This window comes from Sorex fumeus, unplaced genomic scaffold, assembly GCF_029834395.1.
Source record: "Sorex fumeus unplaced genomic scaffold, SorFum_2.1 ptg000128l, whole genome shotgun sequence".
Taxonomy (NCBI): Eukaryota; Metazoa; Chordata; class Mammalia; order Eulipotyphla; family Soricidae; genus Sorex; species Sorex fumeus.
In genome coordinates, this window is record NW_026606185.1 from 5,721,722 (window position 1) to 5,745,799 (window position 24,078).

Sequence of the window (24,078 nt, forward strand, 5' to 3'; positions counted from 1 at the left end):
ATATAGTTCTTAGAGCTAATTCTCAAAATATAATGTCTGATGGCAATGGTAACCAACGAGCTTTATGCAACTTACATTTTGCCACCCAGATATCTCTTTCCTTGGTTTCATTATCCTTTTGCTATTTAAAGATTTCTAAGCACTTTATACAACAAATATTCAGAACATCAGTAAGTTCACAAAGTTTCAGAGTGATTTAGTCCAGTAAGAAATCAAGACCATTTTTTATTAGTAGGAACTTATTTAAGAAAACATCTATGGACCTTCCTTTCAGACTTTCTAGTATTTCTATGTACTTAAAGATACATATTCCACCTTATTTTGATTACATATATAATTTTATGTTTTCAACTTAGTTTCTTACTGAACAACTTACTATAATCTAAGTTTCAAAAGTAGCATTTTTTTCTAAAATCTTATCTTCGAAACCTTTTATTACTCCCTAAATTCATATAAACTCTAAATGATTATGATATTTGATAAATAGAAATATTTTTAGCTGAAAATAAACACTCAGTGCCCTATTTACCTCCCATCTATACGTCAACTACCTATATCTTTTATGGGAGAAATGAATGTGTTTTGTTACCAGGGAGGTATCATAAGACACAAGAAGTTTTGTGCTTTATATTTTAAATATTGATTTTATTATAATTTTAGTAACATAGCTGTAGTAGTATTCATTTTATAATTTTGATAAATAAATTTATTATTATTTTTTAACACCATGAAAGTGCTAGAGAACCTCCACCTCTGTCATTGAACTTTAAATGCACCAACCCTCTTACTTGCCTAGAAGAGCACACTCTCCAAAACACAGGCAGAGCACTAGCGGGATGACCTGGTCATCCTGCAGTATAACAGTGGAGCACTATGTTTGTGTACCTAAGCATTGATTATCTATCCCACTCACCTCAGTATTGATAGACTCACCTCTGGACACCCTGAGCACTGCTGCAGAAACTAACATCATTTTCTTTTCAATGAAGTTGTTTTAGAATTAAACTAATCTAATGTCCTTGGTTTTTAAACAAGATTACTTTGGGAAAATACGTAAAATTAGTTTGTTTGTAAATAGGCATTTCTAAGTGTTTGAAATAAATAATTATGTCATTGCATTTGAGTTAAGTGGTAGCCCAGTCTTCTTACTGGTAAGCAATTTAGTTACAAAAAATAAAAGTTGCTGTAAGAAACTGGCTTTGATTAACACATTTTTCATTAGTAGTAGTAGTACTAGTGTTATTAGTATTATTATGAGTGGTTATGCTATTGTCCATACTCGGGGCTTCTTGTACAAGGCAAGTACCCTATCCACTGCGCTATCTGTCTGGGTCCTAACTCTGTTTTTATTTCACTTCAGTATTGCTGGCATTCTCTCTGCAGCACAGTTAAAACACAATCCTTTGAAAATAGTAAAAGGAATTACTTCATAATTAATATTAAGTTAAGTTGGATTTATTGAATGTATCTTACACATATAAAGTCCTATGACTCTCAACTATTAGTCATGGACATTATACTGATCATGGTTTTGCTGAATTGATGATCCACTACCCAGTGAACATGATGCTCTGGACGCTCGAGCTGAGCCTCACACATGAGAGAAGCCCCACAGAGCAGGTAAAGCAGAACTTTGTGACCTTGGATTCCAGGCTCAGTGGGACCCAGAAGCAGAGATCAACTGCCTGCTTCCAACAATTCCCAGTGAACCAGAGGCCACACCCAGAAGACCAACCCTGCCCATGCCAGATAAATACCTCATTGACTGACCTCCACTACCAAGTCACCACCTTGATCCAGGCAGCTTTCCAGACCTTGTGGGCACACAGTAGCCTCATGACATATCATAAAACACTTAGTACCCATTCTCTGCACGATATTTGTTGGGGTTCAAATATGATGTGAACCATGGGAACACCTGTAAAAGTGATTAGAGTCCGCCCTAAAAGCCTCCATCCCTCTCGGAGAGCCTGCAAGGTACTGAGAGTATCCCACCCACATAGTAGAGCCTGGCAAGCTACCCATAGCATATTGATATGCCAAAAACAGTAAAAACTGGAATGGATCTCATTCCCCTTGACCCTGAAAGAGCCTCCAATATGCAGCATTAAGAAGGATGAGTAAGTAGAGACTGGTAAAATCTTAGGGGCGAACTAGATTGCCAAAATGAAGAATGACTAAAATGACTGTCTGTACTTTCAACACATGTACACTGGCATCCAAACATTGAGGACCTGATGGTGCAAGCACAGAAGATCAAGTATACAACATCATTGGTCTAAACGAGATGAGAAGGCATTGAACACATCATGCCATTGTAAACACTGGAGAAGAACTGTTCCTCAGAACATGCCACAGTAGAAGTGTCGGTGGTGTTAGTGTCCTTCTCAACAGGAACTTAGCCATGAGCAGTGAATCATTCGGATGTCTAACAACCCAAATTGGGTGATTACACTTGAACAGATGTGGCTCACTGCTGGCAGTTTCTATCTTCTTATTTACGAACCAACATCTAATTATGATGAAGAAGAAATTGAGAAGTTTTACATGGAGCTGTAGAAGTTCTATAAAAAAGACCATACCTTCTACAAGATCACTGTTGGTGATTTTAATACCAAGATAGTACTGAGAATGTCGCCTGAAGAACTCCGCATCGGGACCCATGGCCTAGAATGAAACAAACTGGGTGAGAGACTGTCTGAGCTCAACATGTCGATCAAGACCATCCATGGCAACTCACAGTGCCAGACGGCTGAATCTAAACATTGGACATGGGAGTATCCTGGCAGAAAGTTCTACAACAAAATTGAACACATAATATTCAATGGTTGGTTTTGCCTGACCAATGTTGCTGTTGTTCCAAAATTCCAAACGGGATCAGACCTTGTCTCCTCCATGCAAAATTCTACTTCACAGAGCAGGGAGAAAGGCTTGCAAAGTTTAAGAAGAGAACTCCCAGAATGACCACAAACTGGGAGCTCGTTGGCACTATTGTGGAAACCTGGGAAGATGCCATCATTGACAACATTGACAAGAAATAGGATCAACTGGTTGAGCACCTTCATGACTTTGTGAAGAATGCCAAAAGTGGGAAAGCAACAAACAGACACCTCTCTTCAGAAATTCTTGACCTCATTCACCAACATGGTTAAGCGTCAGCCTCAGGCAACCACAAGCTAACATCTGAGCTTGCAAAACTGTGCAGAGAAGCAATAAAAGAATACCTCAAAGATAGAAGAGCAGTAGTGTTGGACAATGCAGTAGAAACTTGGAAAAGCATTTGCAACACTCACATGTCATCATTCACAAGCCAATATTACTGCCCTCCAAAGTACTGATGGATCTATCACATATTCCAGAAGGGCAATGGAGAAGATTATCCACAACTTCTACTCGAATCTCTTTGATAGCCACATCCATCTGCCCACATACCAAATTCCGCAGGATAGATATATCGTTCCCAACATTCTCCCTTCCAAAATCCAACACCCAATTTTGTTGGTAAAGAAGTATACAATACCCGGTACAGACAAGGTAACACCCAAACACCTGAAGAATCTACCACCAGTGTTCATCAATACACACAACTCTTCTTTTCACATGCTACCTGTCTGAATGCAATGTTCTGTCCCAATAGGAAACCAGCAGGACCATTCTACTGCACAAGAAAGGAGATCCACAACCTTAGCAACTATTGCCTGATCTACCTGTTGTCCATTGTCTACAAACTGTTCACTTGAGTCATACTGAATAGGATTGGCAGAACACTAGAGGAAGGATAACCATAGGAGCAATCTGGGTTCAGAAAAGGATTCAGCAAGTTCAACCATATCCACAAGGTAATCAAGCTCATTTAGGTTTTGTGGGAGTTCAAGATGCCTCTCTAACGTTCATTGATTTAAAGAAGGTCTTTGATTCTGTTGAGACAGAAGCAGTTATCAAAGCCCTAGCCAAACAGGGTGTTCAAACTCAATATATCAGGATCCTCTGTGAGCTGTATTACGGATCAACACCAGGATCTCACCATTCTACAAAGTGATCATCCATGTCAAGAGAGGGGTTCCGCAGGGTGATACCATTTCACCAAAACTCTTCAGTGCTACCCTCCAAAATGCCATGTGATGACTAGAATGGGAGTGAAGATAGACGGTCAGCAACTACACCACCTTTGCTTTGCTGACGACGTTGTTCTAATAACACCAAACATTAGCCAAATGGCACAATTGCTGGTTGACTTAGTCTGTGAGTGTGGAAAGGTCGTACTGCAGCTGAATCTCACCAAGACAATCTACATGAAAAACGAACTTGTCCCTGTGTTCCATTTGCTCTCAAAGGAATGAACATCTCTGCATGCAGCAGCTATGTGTACCTGGGTCGAGAACTTAACATGAAGAACGACTTGGCAGCAGAACTGTGCAGGAGGAAGAGAGTGGCTTGGAATATCTTCAAGAAAGTCAAAGAAGTTGTAAAGAGGACGAAGAACCTCTGGCTCCGGGCACATCTTTTTGACTCCCCCATTCTTCCTGCACTAACATATGCCTCAGAGACCCTGGCCCTATGAAAACAGGAAGAGAATGCTATTTGGGTATTCCAAAGAGTAATCAAACGAGTTATACCTGAAATATCATGTTTCTCTCAAGTGAGAGAAGGAATCAAGGGTCCCAACCCTTTTAATGATCAAGAATCAGGGACCCCATCTTGTTTGCCAAGGTGTCGAAAATCAGATGGTCTGGACACATAATGCGATTTAGAGATGACCACTGGACTAGAGCTGTTATGGACTGGATCCCACAGGATGAGTAAAGGACACATGGCCACCCACCTATGAGATGGTTTGACTTCTTTGTCAAAATCCTTAACAAAGGGTTTGAGGCTCTTCGTGTTCCTAGAGTGAGCAGACGCCTTTGGGCTACACTAGTACATGACAGGATTGAATGGAGATGATACTGGCGCCCACTCAAGCAACTAGATGAATAATGGGATGACAGGGGATACAAGTAATCCAAGTGACCGTGCAAGAACAAAATAAATATTAGGAAACTCATTAATGAGAATAAAAATTTAATCTTTTATAATCTTATTTTAAGTTTTCTGCAATAAATAGGTGTTAATAACCTCTTTATTTTGGAAAAAATGTAGAGCTAATGGATGATGGCACCTCTGAAGACTGCTCAGCATAGTGTAAGCTGGGTTCTGAAGCCAGAGCTGTGATATCAGCACTTCTTTCGGAAAAATTACCATGTAACTTCCTCAGTTGTATGCTGGGTTTTGTATCTTTTCTGGGAAGTTCACAGGAATAAATGCCTAGTGATGATTTTAGTTATTATTGGTACAACGCATTCACCACTGTGATTTTTCTTTTCTGTAGGAGTACTGCTATTGCTTCAGCCACCCATGTTACTTTTTTTTTATCATTTTATTTATTGAATCGCCGTGAGAGCCATTACAAAGCTTTCGGGTTTAAGTCTCAGTCATACAATGAAACAACCATACCTTCACCAGTGCCCATTCTCCACCACGAGAAACCCCAGTATACCCCCATCCCATACCTTTCCCCTATCTGTGGGGCAGATGATTTCCACATTACTCTTTCTCTACTATGACTACATTAAATATTTTAACACAAGACCCTCCAATAGTATTTGGGATTTTACCCCAACACTCAGATCTTTTGAAAATACAACTATAGACAAATTGTTTTCTATTGCTGGTTATGAATAAAACATGATGTCACACTGCTGCAGTAGTGGCTGCATGATTTTGAAATTCCAGAATTTTAACAATTAAATCTGAGGTTATTTCTGCCAAAACCTGCTGGGTTCTGAGATTTGTTCCTGAGTCTTGGCAACAGTAACCTACTGCAGTGACCGGATGCATTTCTGCCAAAAGCCGCTGGGTTCCAAAATTTGTTTCTGAGTCTCTGGGATCATGGTCATTAAGCAGCTTGATCAGGAGCCAGAGAGGCCTTTCGTGGGCGGTGACTCGGGGTCCTATTGGGACCAGGAGGAAAGGGCCGGCTCCACCCCCATCCTGTGAGGTCACTGTGGGCCAAAACCTGACTATCCAATGGCCTCTGGTGGATGGCAACCACCGCGCGAACAAGGGGGAGCAGGTGGAGAGACAGCACCCTTTTCTCCCTGGGGTGGCCCAGCGACAGTAACCTACTATGGGACGCATTTCTGCCAAAAGCTGCTGGTTTTCAAGATTTGTTTCTGAGTCTCTGGGATAGTGGCCGTTAAGCAGCTTGATCAGGAGCCAGAGAGGCTGTTCATGAGCAGCAACTCGGGGTCTCATTAGGACAGGCAGGAAAGGGCCAGCTCCACCCCCATTCCATGAGACCTCGTGTATGTATCTCATCACTGCAGACCCAAACCTGACTATCCAGTGGCCTCTGGAGGATGGGCAGTCACTGGGCAGCCAGGGGAACAGGCCAAGGCACGAAACCTATTCCCACCTGGAGTAGCCCAGTGCCAGTAGCCTACTGCAGGAACAGGATGCATTCCTGCCAAAAGCCTTTTGGTTCCTAGATTCAATTCTGAGTCTCTGGGTTCATGGCCGTTAAGCAGTTCGATCAGGCACCAGAGAGGCCATGCCTCCAATTATATAGCTGAGCTGGAGGTGGTTTGTGGGTGTGTCTCCCACATACCTAACTTTTGGCCATTTATTTTCTTGGTGAACTTTGCCCCAAGTGTTTTGGTCTGGCCAAAAGGCACAGCAGCAATTTTGGGGTATCTGGAAGTCTAAGGGTGTCATGAGGCTGCTGATGCACTCACCTCACAGGTACAGATTGACCTGGTGGTGGCACCATATCCCCATGTCATTTTTTTTTTTTGTGGAAAATGAGTGATGTATTTCAGATACTTTTATTACTTTCACTAAAACAACAATAATTACATTTAAATTGTTCTGCATTTTACAACCTGGTTTCTTGTCTATTTTCTGATAGAATAGGTAAGTGAAATATTTACTTGAAAAAGTATCTCCTTTTTCCATTGATGGGATTACATGGCAAGGTGGGGGAAGTTTGTGGGAGTTCTCCTCAGTCATGCAAATTCAACTAATATATTCATTTATTTTAGTTATTAATTTGTCTACCAGAGATAATGAACAGGTAAAGGCATTGTCTTTGCCCTCTTAAAGCATGTTGTCTATTAATAAACATTTATTTATTTTATTATTTGGGGGTATTTTGGGGGTCACATCTGTCAATGTTCAGGGGACCAGGTGGGATTCTGGAGATCTAATCAGGGTCGGTTTCTGCTTTGCTATATTATCACTCAGGCCCCATTCAGGAATAATGGATATGCAGAGGTGAGCGAAACAGGCATTGTCCCTATCCTCATAGAGCACATTTTCTATTAGTAAACATGCATTTTATTATCCAACCCACACAGAATAAAATAGCTCAACCCATGGAGAGAATATAACCAGAATAAGAGCATATAATTAAGAAGATTGTTGTGTAAGGTAGGGTAAGGCAGGATGCGTATTTATAGATAAGCTGTTTTTGTCAACTGTGTTATTAATATATTTTCTTTGCCCTGTTATCAGTTCAATCTATCATCCATGGTTATCACTGTATCACTTTCATCCCGTTGTTCATTGATTTGCTTGAGCAGGCAACACTAATGTCTCCATTCGTCCCAGATCTGAGATTTTAGCAGCCTCTCCTTACTTTCCTAATGCTGCCATATTGGAGGCTTTTCAGGGTCAGGGTAATGAGACCCATTATTGCTACTGCTTTTGGCGTATCAAATACACCATGGATAGCTTGTTGGGCTCTCTGAGAGGGACAGAGAATGTATATAAACAAGTATGTTAAAACCAAACACGTGTACTTTAGGTACTTTAGGTACATCAGTGGGCTAGACTATAAGAGGTCTCATGGCCACAAATGCAGCCACATGCTTCCGGGAACTTTGTTTTATAGACTCTGGATCTTGGCCATTGATGGGATTACATGCGAGGTGGGGGAAGTTTGTGGGACTGACTACTAAGCTACTGGAAAATGGGGCATCTGGGTGGAAGAGGGCAAGTCCCGAACCAAGCATGCTTGGAGATCTCACCCTGGGTCCCGCATGTCTGGATTCCTCTGTCTGTTCCTTCATGCATGAGGCTCATCTGAGCATGTGGAGCATGGTGTGGCTGGGTTCTGAAGGTTTTCGTCTGCCAGAGTTTTGTTTGGGGTGGGTAGGGAAACTGAACCTGCCCCCCTCTGAAAGCTCTGGGGAAGACAGCCTGGCACGAGGGCAGGAGATTCTGTGTCCATGGTGATGGTTCTCCAAAACAAGGACATTTGTATACGAAAGATTCTTTGTTTCATCTCCAAAATTAGCTCTGTAAAATATTAGTTTATACATTTTTATTAATCCCCATATGCCCTTCATTCATTTTTGGGTAAAAGACATACATAAATCCTGGGGAAGAAAAAAATAGACACATAAATTGCCATAGATAGAAAGAAACTATGCCAGACATGTAATTATTTAGGGGAGGAGACATATTTTGATTTACTGTTACTTTTTTCCATCAGTAAGTGGAACATTTTACATCAGGTCATAGAAATCAGGTTCTGTTTAGAGGGGATTGGGACAGAGAGATAGTACAGTGGGTAAGGCACTTGCCTTGCACATAGTTAACCCTTGTTCAATGTCCCTCACTGCAGGGAGTGATCCCTTAGTGTAGAGCCAGCAGAAAACCCTGGGACTGCCTAGTTCACCTACCTCCAATAATAAAATGGATTTTTTTTAATTAAGGAGTTTTGCCAGTGCATGAAAGAGAAAAAAGTACACCTTTATAAACACATTCTCCTTTAACTCGTTTGCAATTCTTTGAGCAATTTTATGAAAAAAAAGTTCAGTTAATCAAACACTAGTAGAATGCAACCCACTTATGAAAATGAATACACTTAGCAGTGAGATTAAAGAAACTTTTAACATCCCTGAATTTTTGTATCTATGTGACTTGTCTTGATAACAGTGAGTAGAAGACCTAAATTCAATGAAGTCTGGTTTACCTACTTCTTATCTTCAAAAACTCACTGTCACTGTCCTCCCATTGTTTATCGATTTGCTCGAGTGGGCCCAGTAACATCTCCATTGGAGACTTTGTTGTTACTGTGTTTGGCATATCGAATACATCACAGGTAGCTTGCCAGGCTCTGTCGTGCGGGCAAAATACTCTCGGTAGCTTGCTAGGCTCTCCGAGAGGGCCAGAGGAGTTGAACTCTGGTCGGCCATATTGGCTGCGTGCAAGGCAAATGCCCTACCACTGTGCTATCACTCCAGCCCGTGACGAATTCAATATGCCAAACACAGTAACAATAAGTCTCACGATGGAGATGTTACTGGGCCCGCTCAAGCAAATCTTCAAAATGTAAAAAAAAAAAAATTCAGTATCTTTTTAATCTTTTGAAAAAGATATGAGCTCATAACTCAAGATAAACCATCTCCTTTGTCTCCTTATCAATGTCTTACTTTTGTACATTTAGTTAGAGGTCTAATTTTCTTCAATAAACATCAGTATTATTCCTGCTATGAAGTAGGTAATAACATATGTCTATTTTTGGACTCTGTAATATTTTTGTTCTACTTACTGTTCTCTTCACAAACATAACATTATGCCAATTAATGAGATTTGAAAATCTTGTATTTTCTTACGCTTGAGTATTACCACACATGAGAAATCATTACATCCATTTAATATCCTAAACACATACAAAGATCAGTGAGTTAAAGTTTTGAGAAGAATACTTATAATCTCATAATAGCTTCCCAAAATTGTGCCGAGGAATTACACAGAGAAAACCAATTGTGTATTTGCAATATAAAAGTTGTGAAGCTAACCACCTTCATCAAGAGACCAGTGTTAACATTACCAGTAATTAGACAAACATTACATGATTTCTGACAACATGCACAGAAAAAGAAAAAAAAAACTCTGCCCCAAATCTATAACATAAGTTAAATTATAAGAGAACATCAAACTTGAATGGAAGCTCTACTGACTTGTACTCTTCAAAAAACCCATGTCATCAAAGTACAAAAATGACTGAAGATTTTACAAGTAAAAATTGATGGAGACTTATAATCAAGCACATTCACTGTAAAAGCAATGTCCTGGTCACTGGACATCCCACGGTCCAGCACTAGTCATGATAAATTGCTACAGCTTTGTCCAGCATTCTACTTGCACTTGATGGAAAAACCTGAAACCAGGGGATGCCGAACAACCACTCTATCCTACATTGGTTTGAGTGACTTTACATAACCTGGGCCCAGTTTTAATGAGGATGGTAGTAAAATAGAAAGAGAAGAGTTAAAGAGAAAAAAGTGTGGGGGGTGGGGGAGTCCATATTGGGGCTGAAGAGACAGCGCAGAGCTTAGGACAGTGTGTTGCACGGAGCAACGTTGCACTGGATTTTATCGCCGTTATCCCATACCATCCCCAGAGCGTCATCAGATGTGGCTCCAAATTAAAATTAGAAAAAGAAAAAGTTCAAATACATGACCTAATTTTTCACAGCTTGAAAAATTAGACACAGAGCAATAAATAAATCTAAAAGTAGAAGGAAGAATGTACCAAAAGCTAAATCATAAATCAATGATACAGAAACAGTAAAATATATAATACAAGGGATCAATGAAACCGGAATTTATTAGAGAGAAAAAAAGTAGCTATTAATAAGACAGCTGATAAATACGCTCAGCTACAAACATCAGGGGGAAAGAAAACAGAATTAATTTCTGTTATTCTGTGTTCTTCAAAATTAAATCTATTCTACAAAACTTTTGAATTTCTTAATAATAAATTTGTCATTATAGGTTTTTCAAAAATAAAATCTCAAACTCTTTAAAGGGTGGTTTCTAAGTCCTCAGAACATGCTGTTTATGCTGCTTGACTTTTATAAAGCTCTCCTCTCAAAATATTCACTTTCATTCTGTATAATGCATTCTTGCATTCTATTTAGCAAGTAATTCCGTTCTTGTCTACTACTTAGTGATTACAGAGCTGCGGGCCCAAGAACTGGAAGGTCAATGTAGTGAGTTCCTGGATGCTGTCCATTGTGGAGTTGTGGTCTGTTCCAGAAACATGGGTCCCAGTAGAGCGACCCTGGGAGAGGGTCTGAATGCTTCTGCTGGTGCCTGATTAACAGCTGCTGCTTCGCTCTCTAGCCGTCGCAGGCTCTTCTGTGTTCGTGAGTCAGGGAAGCTCATGGTGCTGGAGTCTCAGGGTCTGGGGAGCACTAGCATTGTCCCAGAGCAGCGCTGTGTCGCCCGCGCCCACTCCCACCTCTCTGAGCTGATCTCTTCTGCAGCCTCTCCACTAGCTCTCTGCTGGGGGAGGGTCTTGGCACCTGCTGTTGTATCTCTCAGCTGTAACACTGCGGTTTTGCTCTCCCTCTGTTGCAACGGGATCTTCTTTCCCAGACTGGAGTTGCTCATAATTACAGCTCTGCAGTTTTGTTGTCTCTGTGCTCATTTTCCCCAGGGCTTAGGAGCAGAGGTGTCATCCTCCCCCTGCATCCAGGCTCTCCAAGCTCATCTCCAGGGCCAGGGCCAGCAGGGTTTTAACTCCCCTCCTTAGCCAATTGCAGTTCCCTGGCTCATTGCTCAGGGCTTCCTCCTCCCACCTTCCTTACAGAAAATAAGCTGGTGCAAAGCCAAGGCCTGTTTCCTTACAGATGCTCAGTCACATATTCAAAGATTTGCTGTATTTCTTGAGCCCCCCCTGCCTTGGTTTCTGTCTCCAAGATCCCACTGTTTTGCCCCAAATTTAGGACTCATTCCCATCTTGGGCTCTCAAAATGTGCTATCAGGCACAAAACCCTTTTTTTTAGTCAAGGTTTGACACGATATCACAAAGAAAAACAACGCTTTTACCAAAATCCTTATACTAATTTTGTTTCTTCTACCCAAATCTAATTTCAGAGATGGAATGCAGATTTCTTAATTCTTTTCCATTTGGAAAAGATAATGTGAATTGCTATATTTGACCTCCGTGATGGAAAGCAGATTTCTTAACTCTTCTCAATTTGAAAAAATAATGTGAATTACTAAATTAATTGATCTCCCTTCTAATACCAACATCATTATATTCTATTTTATCCCCAATTAAGATATTTATGCATTATTGTTTTGTTGCCTTAAACATGATTATAGATATAATATATAATATATAATATATATAATATATAGAGTATATATAATCTAATTTTAAGGTAACCAGATATGTAACTGAACTGTAATTAATTCTGATGAGTTCTGATTCCATATTTTACATTATTAGGACCTAAGAAATTCTGTTGAGTGACGTTCTTCTTAAGAATAATGAAAATTAAGCAATTAACTTTTATAAACATTCTAAAAAGGGAGGCCAGAGACATTCAGGAGTTAAGGTTAAAACCATCAGAAAACTGCAAATCTTTAGAGATGAGAAAATTAATAATGCTATTATCATTTGCAACTTTATAGGTCACATGGTCAACTTTTACCCTTTTTCCTTGGCAAGCCATACATGTTTTTATCCACATCTACACATCTCTGATGATCTGAGTGGGAGTTATTTGACTTACACTTCTACTACATTTTTACAAGTCTATTTTATATATCCCACTTCATACCTGACTGTGCACAGCTGGTATTGAGTGAGGGAAGTGTGCTCAAATGTCACACTAAACTCTTGATAAAATGAGTAAGATAGGATGCTACAAAATGTGTAAGGGGATGGAGCAGTAGCACAGTGGGTAGGGAGTTTGCCTTGCATGCAGTTAACCTGGGTTCGATTCCCAGTATCCCATATGGTCCCCTGAGCACCTCCAGGAGTAATTCCTGAATGCAGAGCCAGGATTAACCCCAGTGCATGACTGGGTGTGATCCAGAAAGTCCCCCCTCCAAAAGAAAAAGTAGAAACAGAAGCTATTGATAAAATGAAACTTTTAAAAATGTATTTATTGGGCCAGAAAGATATATATAAAGATATAGATATAGATATAGATATAGATATAGATATAGATATAGAAATAGATATAGATATATACAGTGGGTAAGGAGCTTGCCTCACATGGCTGACCTGGCCTCAGTCCCTGGCATCACATACGGTCTCCTAAGCACCTTCAGAAGTGATCCCTGAGCTCAGAATCAGGAGTAAGCTAAGTGTGATATATATTAGAAAAATAAGATTTTAAAAATTGTGTATTAACACTATATTACAAAGTATTATATTCATATTTTATTACTTTATTATCATAGATCAAACTCTGACCCTAAAACTCTGGATGACTAATAAGCTTTTATTCAATGTTATTTGGAAAGTAAATAATCACATACTGAGTTCTGTTTGTATTAAATATTTATGTTCCTAAATTATGAGCCACTTTCATTCATAAAGTATACCCATTTTTCTAGAACTACATTTTTAATAAAGAGTGAGAGAATATCATTTGTTATTGTAAGTATTCATTGACCTGCATGCAATATCTGCATACAATATTCTTTGTTACTGTAAGTATTCATTGATTTATTTGATTTTAGATGTTTCTTTTTTCAATTTTCAGTTTTAGTGCTGTACGTAAAATTTTCTGAATTCATTGAAATAAACTTATCTCTAGAGAAAAGTAAATAAGTTAATCTATATCTCTCCTTTTATCTTTCCATTATCCTCTGCACTGCACTGCACTGTCCTCCCATTGTTCATCGATTTGCTTGAGCTGGCCCAGTAACCTCTCCATTGTGAGACTTGTTGTTACTGTGTTTGGCATATCAAATACATCATGGGTAGCTTGCCAGGCTTTGCCATGAGGGCGAGATACTCTCAGTAGCTTGCCGAGCTCTCCAAGAGGGGCGAAGGAATCAAACCCGGGTTGGCTGGGTTGGCCCGCATGCAAGGCAAATGCCCTACCACTGTGCTATCACTCCAGCCCTCCATTATCCTCATTCTATATTTATGTAATATATTTAAATTTAAAATATTATTTAAGTTATAGTAGATGCTGCCTTGGAACAGCACACAAAATTACAGTACTAAATTCAAAATAAAAAAGTTCCAGTCTTTCACCAACCTCCTCACATAAATTTCCAGATTTAAAATAGAAATTTAAAATATACTATGACTTAAAAACAGTAACATATATATTGTTTTGAACAATTTTCTGGAGACTTAAGATCATAAACTGGTCATTGGTGAAAACATTTTGCTCCTTATTTTTAATTTTAATATCTCAAATTTGAAATAAATTTCCCCTTGTTCTCTCAAAATGCATTGCTTCTCTGGCTTGGCTCCTAGTTCTGTGCTCAGGAATCCCTTTTGGCAGTACTTGAGGGACTATCTGTGATCAGACTAGGGTTGGCTGTGAGCCAAGTAAGAAGCTCACACCCCTAAAAGACAGCTCAGATAGAGAAGAAACCACCAAGTAAAAGGTGTTTGGAGGGCCTGCTTAGGATGGGAGATGCAAGCCGAAAGTAGGTCAGACATAATGGTGACTCAACTCCTATATTGCAAACCACAACAAACCAAAAGGAGAGAGAGAGAGCAAAAGGCAATGCCCTGCCACAGAGGCGGGGAGGGGTGGGGGAGATGGTGTGGGGGGTGGTAAGAAGAATACTGGGATCATTGGTGGTGGAGAATGGGCACTGGTGAAGGAATGGGTACTCCATCACTGTATGAATGAAACATAAGCACAGAGTTTGTAAGTCTGCAAGTGTACCTCATGGTGATTCATTTAAAATAGCACAGCAGTAGGGCGTTTGCCTTGCGTGCAGCCAGCCTGGCTGAGACGGGTTCGATTCCTCCACCCCTCTCAGACAGCCCGGCAAGCAAAGAGTATCTCGCCTGCGTGGCAAGGTCTGGCAAGCTCCCCGTGACGTAGTCAATATGCCAGACACAGTAACAGCAAGTCTCAAAATGGAGACGTTACTGGGCCTCCTCGAACAGATCGATGAACAACAGGAGGACAGTGTTTGGCAGTTTTAAAATAAATAAATAATAAAAAGAAACTCACACCCCTCACAATCTCCAGCAACTTCTCCCTTTATTTTACATATACTTACCTATAAATCACTACAATATGATCATCTTAGTACAATACACATGGGAATCTTTGTTTAAACACTAGTTTTAATTCCCCTAAATTTTGTAAAATCAGAATCAAAAGGCCCTAAACTATTTTGATTGTAATTCCCTACTCAATCCATACTAACAGCCTAGGAATGGTGGGTGGTATAGTTGATAGGGCTGTGGAACAGATGGTTGGCAGCACTCTTACCGTGCATGTGGTTGATGGGAGTTCAAGCCCTAATATCCTAGGTGGCCCACTGAATCCACCAAGAAATGTGGATCACAGAGTCAGGAGTAATCCCCGAGCAAGCTGGATGTGGCATTCCCTCAGGGAAAAAAAAAAGATTCAGAATCCCATCAACCGTAAAACAAACCTCATTTTCAAAATTATTAAAAATAAAATCTGATTATTAATCATATTTATAGCCCATTTCCAAAAATTGAATAAATTAAATAAGCAGACATTTTCTCACAGGTCAATTGTTCTGTAAATTAGAAAATGGTCATTCCCAGTGGTGCCTAACAGATCTTCTAATATGGTACTAAAATATAACTAATATTGTGAAGATGTTTGTATTGCATATTGTTATAATAATTTTATCAGCTGTTAAAAAACTTACAAATTTAAAAAGCAACTTATTTCTAGAAAATAACAAGCGATTAGAAGTGTGAATTGTGCTTCTCCCACGCCAACTAGAGAGTCAAAGACATTTATTTGAGCAGGATGGAGAGTATGGGGTTTGAGCTCTTCCTGCATACATGGCCAATCCTGACTTGATATGGAATCTCAGTGTGGTTCCCTACTCAAGCTAGGTGTGGGCCAACAACAGCAACAGCAAAAACATCTTTATGGAATTGGATTTTTGGAAAGAGGACTTTAAGGTATAATCTCAAGATTTTTCTTTCATTCTAAAGCCATACATTAAGGGGGAGGTTCCTTTTCACACTTTACCTTATAAATTTAAGGTGAAATATGAGAATATATAAGAAAACATCTAATACTTACTCTCCATCTCAATATTGATTTGAGAACAAGAATCACACATAGTCAAATGATCCCCCTTAATGTGTAGTATAGATAAATTTATCTGAACAAATATTTAATGTGCACTTTCAATAAAACAATTTAAATATATTCTCTCTTAAGCAAACTAGAATGCAGTCTTTTTGTAGCTAAAATATCATCTGCTAAATTATATATGCAAAGTCATTGTCATATTTTATGTAATGATTTATTTTTATTGAACCATTTCCCAACTGGTGCACAATTTTCTCCTCTGTGAATTAGAACTTAAATGAATAAATGACAAATATCCAACAGGTTTTAATGTTATTTTATCATTCACTCATCTGAAACTTGGTCATGACCAAATCAACTCTAAATTATAGATGACTGCAAAAATTTGAATAAACATAACTTATTTTCCCTCCAGTTTTTAAAATTAGTATTAAAATTTGATTGAGGAGGTAAAAGATCTATTTAAAAGTAAGATCAAAATGGATTAATGACCTCAACCAGAATCCATAAAGTTCATTGAAGACAAAGTTGGCAAAACCCTCCATGATACTGAAGCTAATGGTATCTTCAAAGATGTCATGGCACTGGCCAAGCAAGTAAAAACAGAGATAGACAAATGAGACTATCTTAAACTAAGAGAAGCTTCTGCACCTCAAAAAAAAAACAGTGACCAAAATACAAATACGGTCCACAGAATGGGAAAGGATATTCGCCAAATACACATCTGACAAGGGGTTGATATCAAGGATATACAAGGTACTGGTTGAGCTCCACAAGAAGAAAACACCCAACCCCAATGGGGCAAGGAAATGAACAGAAACTTTCGCAAAGAAGAAATTCAAATGGCTAAAAGGCACATGAGAAAATGCTATACATCATTAATCATCAGGGAAATGCAGATCAAAACAACAATAAGATATCATTTCACACTACAGAGACTGGCCCACATCCAAAAGAAGAAAAGCAACCATTGCTGGCGTGGATGTGGTGAGAAAGGGACCCTCATTCATTGCTGCTGGGAATGCCTTTAGGAAAACAGTATGGACGATCCTCAAAAAATTAGAATTTGAGCTCCCATTTGACCCAGCAATACCACTCCTAGGATTATATCCCGGAGAGGCAAAAAAGTATAGTCGAAGTGACATCTGCATTTGTTTGTTCGTTGCAGCACTCTTTACAATAGCCAGAATCTGGAAAAAGCCTGAGTGCCCGAGAACAGATGAACGGTTAAAGAAACTTTGGTACATTTACACAATGGAGTACTATGTAGCTGTTAGAAAAGATGAAGTCATGAAATTCACATATAAGTGGTACTACATGGAAAGTATCATGTTAAGTGAAATGAGTCAGAAAGAGCAGGATAGACACAGAAAGATTGCATTCATCTGGGGAAAATAAAGTAACAAAATGGGAGACTAACACCCAGGAGTGGACGAGATTAGTACCAGGAATTTTGCTCCATGACTTGGAGAACTGCCACATGTGCTGGGGAAAAGGAAGCTCAGATAGAGAAGGGAGCACCAAATAAAGGGTGTTGGGAGGATCCTCTGAGGATGGGAGAAGCATGCTGAAAGTAGACTATAGACCAAACATGATTGGCACTCAATGACTCTTTTGCAAACCACAGGACCCAAAAGGAGAGAGTACAAAAGGGAGTGCCCTGCCACAGAGGCAGGGTAAGATGGGGGGAATGGGGGGTGGGAGGGATGCTTGGACCCGTGGTGGTGGAGGATGGGCGCTGGTGGAGGGATGGGTACTTGATCATTGTATAACTGAAACCCAAGCACAAAAATTTCTAAGTCTACAAAAAAAAAAGTAATTTGACTGAAAAAAATAATCCTCAAAAAAATGAAATTAATTTAGGCACCCTGGCTTATGCTGCCATTAATGATGGCTAATAGATAACACACTTCAGCAAGATATACTCCACCAGACTTTCCACTTCACTCTACCCATTTCTCGATGTCTCCACTCACCCACTGCTCTCTCCCTACCTTCTTCCTCATGACACGCTTCCACTGAGGACAATTTTCAGTTCCATTGCCTTTGGGTATTGGTTATAGACAGTTTTTATTTCCTTATATATCATATATGAGAGAAAAGAGGCAGACAAGAAGTAGAATTGCTGGGTAATATGCAAGCTTGATTCTTGTTTTTTTTTTTTTTTTTGTAGTGTCCATTCTGTTTTCCAAAAGGGTTAGGCCAGTAAGCATGATATTCTCACCAAAAATAAATGAGGACAGTTTTGACCCAGATTCACATAAATATAGGTTGTTTATTTGTGATGTGTGTCAATCTCACTGATGTGAGGTTGATATATTGTTGTTTCGATTTGCATTTCCCTGATGATAAGTGATGCAGAGCATTTTTATTATATGCCTTTTAACATCTGTATTTCATCTTTGAGGAACTTTCTGTTCATGTCTTTCTCCTTTTTTCGATAGGGTTGGTTGTTTCTTTCTTGATAAGTTATAACAGAGTACTTTATGTATCTTGAATATTAATACTTTAGTGGTAGGGTTTTTTTCCTTACGCACAGCTGGCCCGGCCGAGTTGGGTTCGATTCCTCCGCCCCTCTTGGAGAGCCTGGCTAGCTACGGAGAGTATCTCGCCTGCACGGCAAAGCCTGGCAAGCTACCCATGACGTATTCAATATGCCAAACACAGTAACAACAAGTCTCACGATGGAGACATTACTGGGCCCGCTCGAGCAAATGGATGAACAATGGGAGGACAGTGACAGTGACATCAGAGGAGTGGTGGATAAATATTTTCTTCTAATTTGTTGGGTATCTTTTTATTATGGTCATCATTTCCATTATACTGTAAAAGCATCTTATTTTATGTAGTCCCAATTCTGTATCTTCGCTTCACATTGATTGAACAAAGGCAATTAAATCTTGAAGATATTTCTAGCTTCTAAGTCATGGAGTGTTCTATCCTTGTTTCACTCAATATAACTATGGAGTCAAGTTTCATATAGAGGATTTGACCCATTTTGCTTGGACTTTGTGCATGGTATGTTACTGTGTTTGGCATATCGAATAAATCTCCAATGGAGACATTACTGGGCCCGCTCAAGCAAATCGATGAACAACGGGAGGGCCGTTACTTTTACTTTACTTGTGCATGGTATAAAATAAGCATACTGCTTTCATCATTTCTGCATGTGTTTTTACCAGTTTTCCTAACACTATTTGTTAAAGCTGCTTTCTTTGCTCCAATCCATATGTTTTGTTTCTTTATAGAAAATTAACTTTTTATATACCTGAGGGTCATTCTCTGTACTCTTTTCTATTCTAACTGTTTGAGTTTGTCTTTATAATATTATACTGTTGATTGCTCCTATTTTATAGTATTGTTTGAAGTTGGGGCAAGATAAACCTCCCTTGCTTATTTTTGACTATTCAGTGGATGTTATTCCTTCACATAAATTTCAACTGAATTAAATCTGTCTTCAAAAAATGTCATAAATATTATTGTAAAGACTTAATTCAATCTGTATAATGTTGTGGGTGTTATTCTTATGTAAACGTACTACAGATTGTAGAAATATAACAAATGTATTGCTTATGAAAACATAAACTATACTACAAGGGCAGAAAGAACTGTGTCATCTCCAGCACTGGAGGATTTGAGCAGTGGCACATCTTGGGCCTTTGTCATTGAATTTCCAGAAAGACTATTGCATGGCAATTTCCAAAATTGCTTTTGCAGTTGTTCAGGGTTAAAAATTAGTTAAAATGTTCTGTTTGATTCTATCCTGTTAAGGTCATAAGAAAGTACTTAAATTAAAAATTTATCATTGAGGGGATGGGGTTGAATTTCTACCTTTCAGAAGCCCATCTGTTGAAATACAAGAATTTAGTTTGTAAAATTTACCTTCCAGTTTTATATAAATTTTCAGATTACAAAATTCACTTTTGGAATTAGGAATCTGGTAATATAAATGAGTTAGAACTATATTTGACATCAAGTTACTAAAAGTTTCAAATGACAGCCTAAAATTTAATTGCATCATGATTGTAACACATATATTCTCTTTCAGTTAGAATTGAGTATGGGGAAGAAGAAATGAGATTTGATTTTCTTTTTTTTTAATACTGAATCCCCATAAGACACCAAGTTAGAAAGTCATTCATGACTGAGTTGGCTGTGTACTGTGGGAGCCATATGACCCTGAACGTGCCCGATCTTGTCTGATCTCGGAAGCTAAGCAGGGTCGGGCCTGGTTAGTACATGGAAGGGCTAGAACACTCAATATAAATGGAACATGGATTCATTATTTAAAATATGTAAATTCCACTAGTAAGCTAAGAGTAAAAAAGCTTTCTCAATCTAAGAGAGGGCACCCATGAGTACTATGAATGAATGCCACGTTCAATTCCTTACATCACTTACTAAGGAATATTTTTCTCTCCATTGCCCTTTCTTGCCTCCTTTGTCAAAATTAACTGTTCACACAAGTGTCTGTGTATTTATTGAATCTCAAATAGAATTTATTTGTTTGTGGTTGAGTTTTTGTTCCAGTACACGAGTTTTCAATAACCATCTTTCCACATAGTTTGAAGACAGAAAGTGAGATAACTTCAACTTGATCTTTATTTTAAGAGGTTCTCTTAGTATATCTGGAGGCTTGTGTAATTTCCATATGTTTTTATAATTGCTTGTTCTAATTTCTAAGAAAATGACCTCAGGATTTTTAGCAGCATTGTATTGAATCTGTAACTTGTTAGAGGTAATATGATCACTCAAAAAGATCTTAATAAAAATAGGACAGAAAAGAAAATTTAGACCAACTTAATTGTTCAACTAACAAAATATGTGTATTTTATATGGTCAACAAATTATTGGAGAATAGCACAGTGGCAGGGTGTTTGCCTTACAAGCGGCCAACATGGCCGACCCGAGTTTGATTCCTCCGCCCCTCTCGGAGAGCCTGGCAAGCTACCGAGAGTATCTCGCCCGCACGGCAGAGCCTGGCAAGCTATCCGTGGTCTATGCCAAATAGACCAAATTGATATGCCAAATCCAGTAATAAATGGATCTCATTTCCCTAACCCTGATTATGCAGAGTCGAGAAGGATATGGAAGGAGAAGCTGATAAAACACCAAGACAGACATGGGCTGCCAAAACGCAGAAAAACAAAAATGATTGTCTGTAATTTTAATGCTCATACGCTGGCATCTGCTGCATCCATTGAAGGCCTTATGGTACAAGCACGAAAGATCAAGTACGACATCATTGGTCTGACCGAAACGAGAAGACATCAATCCCATCATGCTGTTTTCGACACTGGAGAAGAACTGTTCCTTGGAACATGTGATAAAAGAGGCATCGGTGGTGTCGGTATCCCTGTCAACACAAACTTAGTCACAAGCATTGATTCATTTGAATGCCTAACAACCCGAATCGGACGATTACACTTGAATAAATGTGGCTTACTACCGGCAGTTTCTATCTTTGTTGTCTATGCACCAACATCCAGTTATGGTGAAAAAGAAACTGAGAAATTCTACATGGAGCTGGAGAAATTCTATAAAGAAGATCACACCTTCTACAAGATCATTGTCGGTGATTTTAATGCCAAGATAGGACCAAGAAGATCAGTCGATGAACTCCACATCGGAACCCATGGCCTGGAATGGAACGAACAGGGTGACAGACTGTCTGAGTTCATCATGTCAACCAAAACCTTCCATGGTAACTCACAATTCCAAAAGGCTGAATCTAAACGTTGGACATGGGAGTCTCCCGATGGACGGTTCCACAATGAAATAGACCACATCATATTCAATCGGCAGTTTTGCCTAACCGATGTTGCTGTTGTCCCAAAATTCCAAACGGGATCAGACCACCGTCTTCTTCGTGCAAAATTCTACCTCACAAAACGAGGAGAAAAGAATGCAAGGTTTAAGAAGAAGACTCCCAGAACAACCACCAACTGGGAACTCTTTGGCTCTGTTGCAGCAACATGGGAAGATGCCGTCATTGACAACATTGATGAGGAATACGATCGAATGATTCAGCACCTCCATGATTGTGCAAGGAATGCCAAGAGAGAGATAACCACAAAAAACCGTCTTTCTTCGAACACTCTTGAACTTATTCGCCAACGTGGCGTGGCACGTGCCTCAGACAACCACAAGCAAACGTCCGAACTGGCAAAACAGTGCAGAAAAGCCATCAAGGATGACCTCAAAAACAGGAGAGCAGCAGTACTGGTAGATGCAGCAGAAGCTGGGAAAAACATTCGTAATGCCCGCCTGTCCTTCACCAACTACAAAACCAAGATGACTGCCCTCCGACATCATGATGGATCTATCACATCTTCCAGAAGGGCAATGGAGAAGATAATTCATGACTTCTACTCAGATCTCTTTAATAGCCACATCCACTTGCCCACATACCACATACCACATGATGGATATGTCGTTCCCAATGTTCTCCCTTCCGAAATCCAACATGCCATCTCGTCGGTAAAGAAACAAAAAGCACCTGGCCCAAACAAGATCAGACCTGAACACCTGAAGAACTTACCATCAGTACTCATCAATACATTAGCTCGACTCTTCACACGCTACCTGTCTGAATGCAAGGTTCCATCCCAATGGAAAACCAGCAAGACTGTACTACTATACAAGAAAGGAGACATCCACGACATTGGCAACTATCGCCCAATCTGCCTATTGTCTGTCATCTACAAACTATTCACTCGAGTCATCCTGAATAGGATTAGCAGAACACTAGATGAAGGACAACCATGTGAACAAGCTGGATTCCGAAAAGGATTCAGTACCATTGACCATATCCACACAATAACCAAGCTCATTGAAGTATCTCAGGAGTTCAAGATGCCGCTCTGTCTAACGTTCATTGATTTAAAGAAGGCCTTTGATTCTGTTGAGACGGAAGCGGTCATGGAAGCCCTAGCCAATCAGGGCGTACAAACTCAATACATCAGGATCCTTTGTGAGCTCTATTGCGGATTCACTACCAAGATCTCACCATTCTACAAAGAAGTAATCATCCATATCAAGAGAGGGGTTCAGCAGGGTGATACCATTTCACCAAAACTCTTCAGTGCCACCCTCGAGAACATCATGCGACGACTAGAATGGGAAAACATGGGAGTGAAGATAGATGGTCGGCAACTACACCACCTCCGCTTTGCTGATGACATCGTTCTAATAACACCAAACATCAGCCAAGCGGCACAAATGCTTGCGGACTTTGACCGTGAGTGTGGAAAGGTCGGACTACAGCTGAATCTTACGAAGACAATGTTTATGAGAAACAGCCTTGTTCCTGACGCCCCATTCGCTCTCAACGGAACCACCATCTCCGAATGCAACAGTTATATATACTTAGGTCGAGAAATCAACATGATGAATGACCTGGCACCTGAGTTATGCAGGAGGAAGAGAGCGGCTTGGAATGCCTTCAAGAGCATTGAAGAAATAACTAAAAGGACAAAGAACCTCCAGCTACGAGCACATCTCTTTGATTCCACTATTCTTCCTGCATTAACATATGCCTCAGAGACCTGGACCCTACGAAAACAGGATGAGAACACTATTCGGGTCTCTCAAAGAGGAATCGAAAGAACTATGCTTGGAATATCACGATTCACTCAAATGAGAGATAGAATCCAGAGTTCTGATCTTCGTCAACGCTCAAGAATCAGGGACGCTGTCTCATTTGCCAAGACATCAAAAATCAGATGGGCTCGACATGTAATGAGGTTTACAGACAACCGCTGGACTAGAGCCATTACTGATTGGATTCCACGAGACATCAAAAGATCACGTGGACGCCCACCTATAAGATGGTCAGACTTCTTCGTCAAGACCCTAAATGATCGGTTTGAGGCTCTACATGTTCCTAAAACGAACAGATACCATTGGGCTACGCTAGCACGCAACCAGGATGAATGGAGACGTTACTGGCACCCGCTCGAATAAATCGATGAATAACGGGGATTAAGTGATTAAGTGATTCCTCA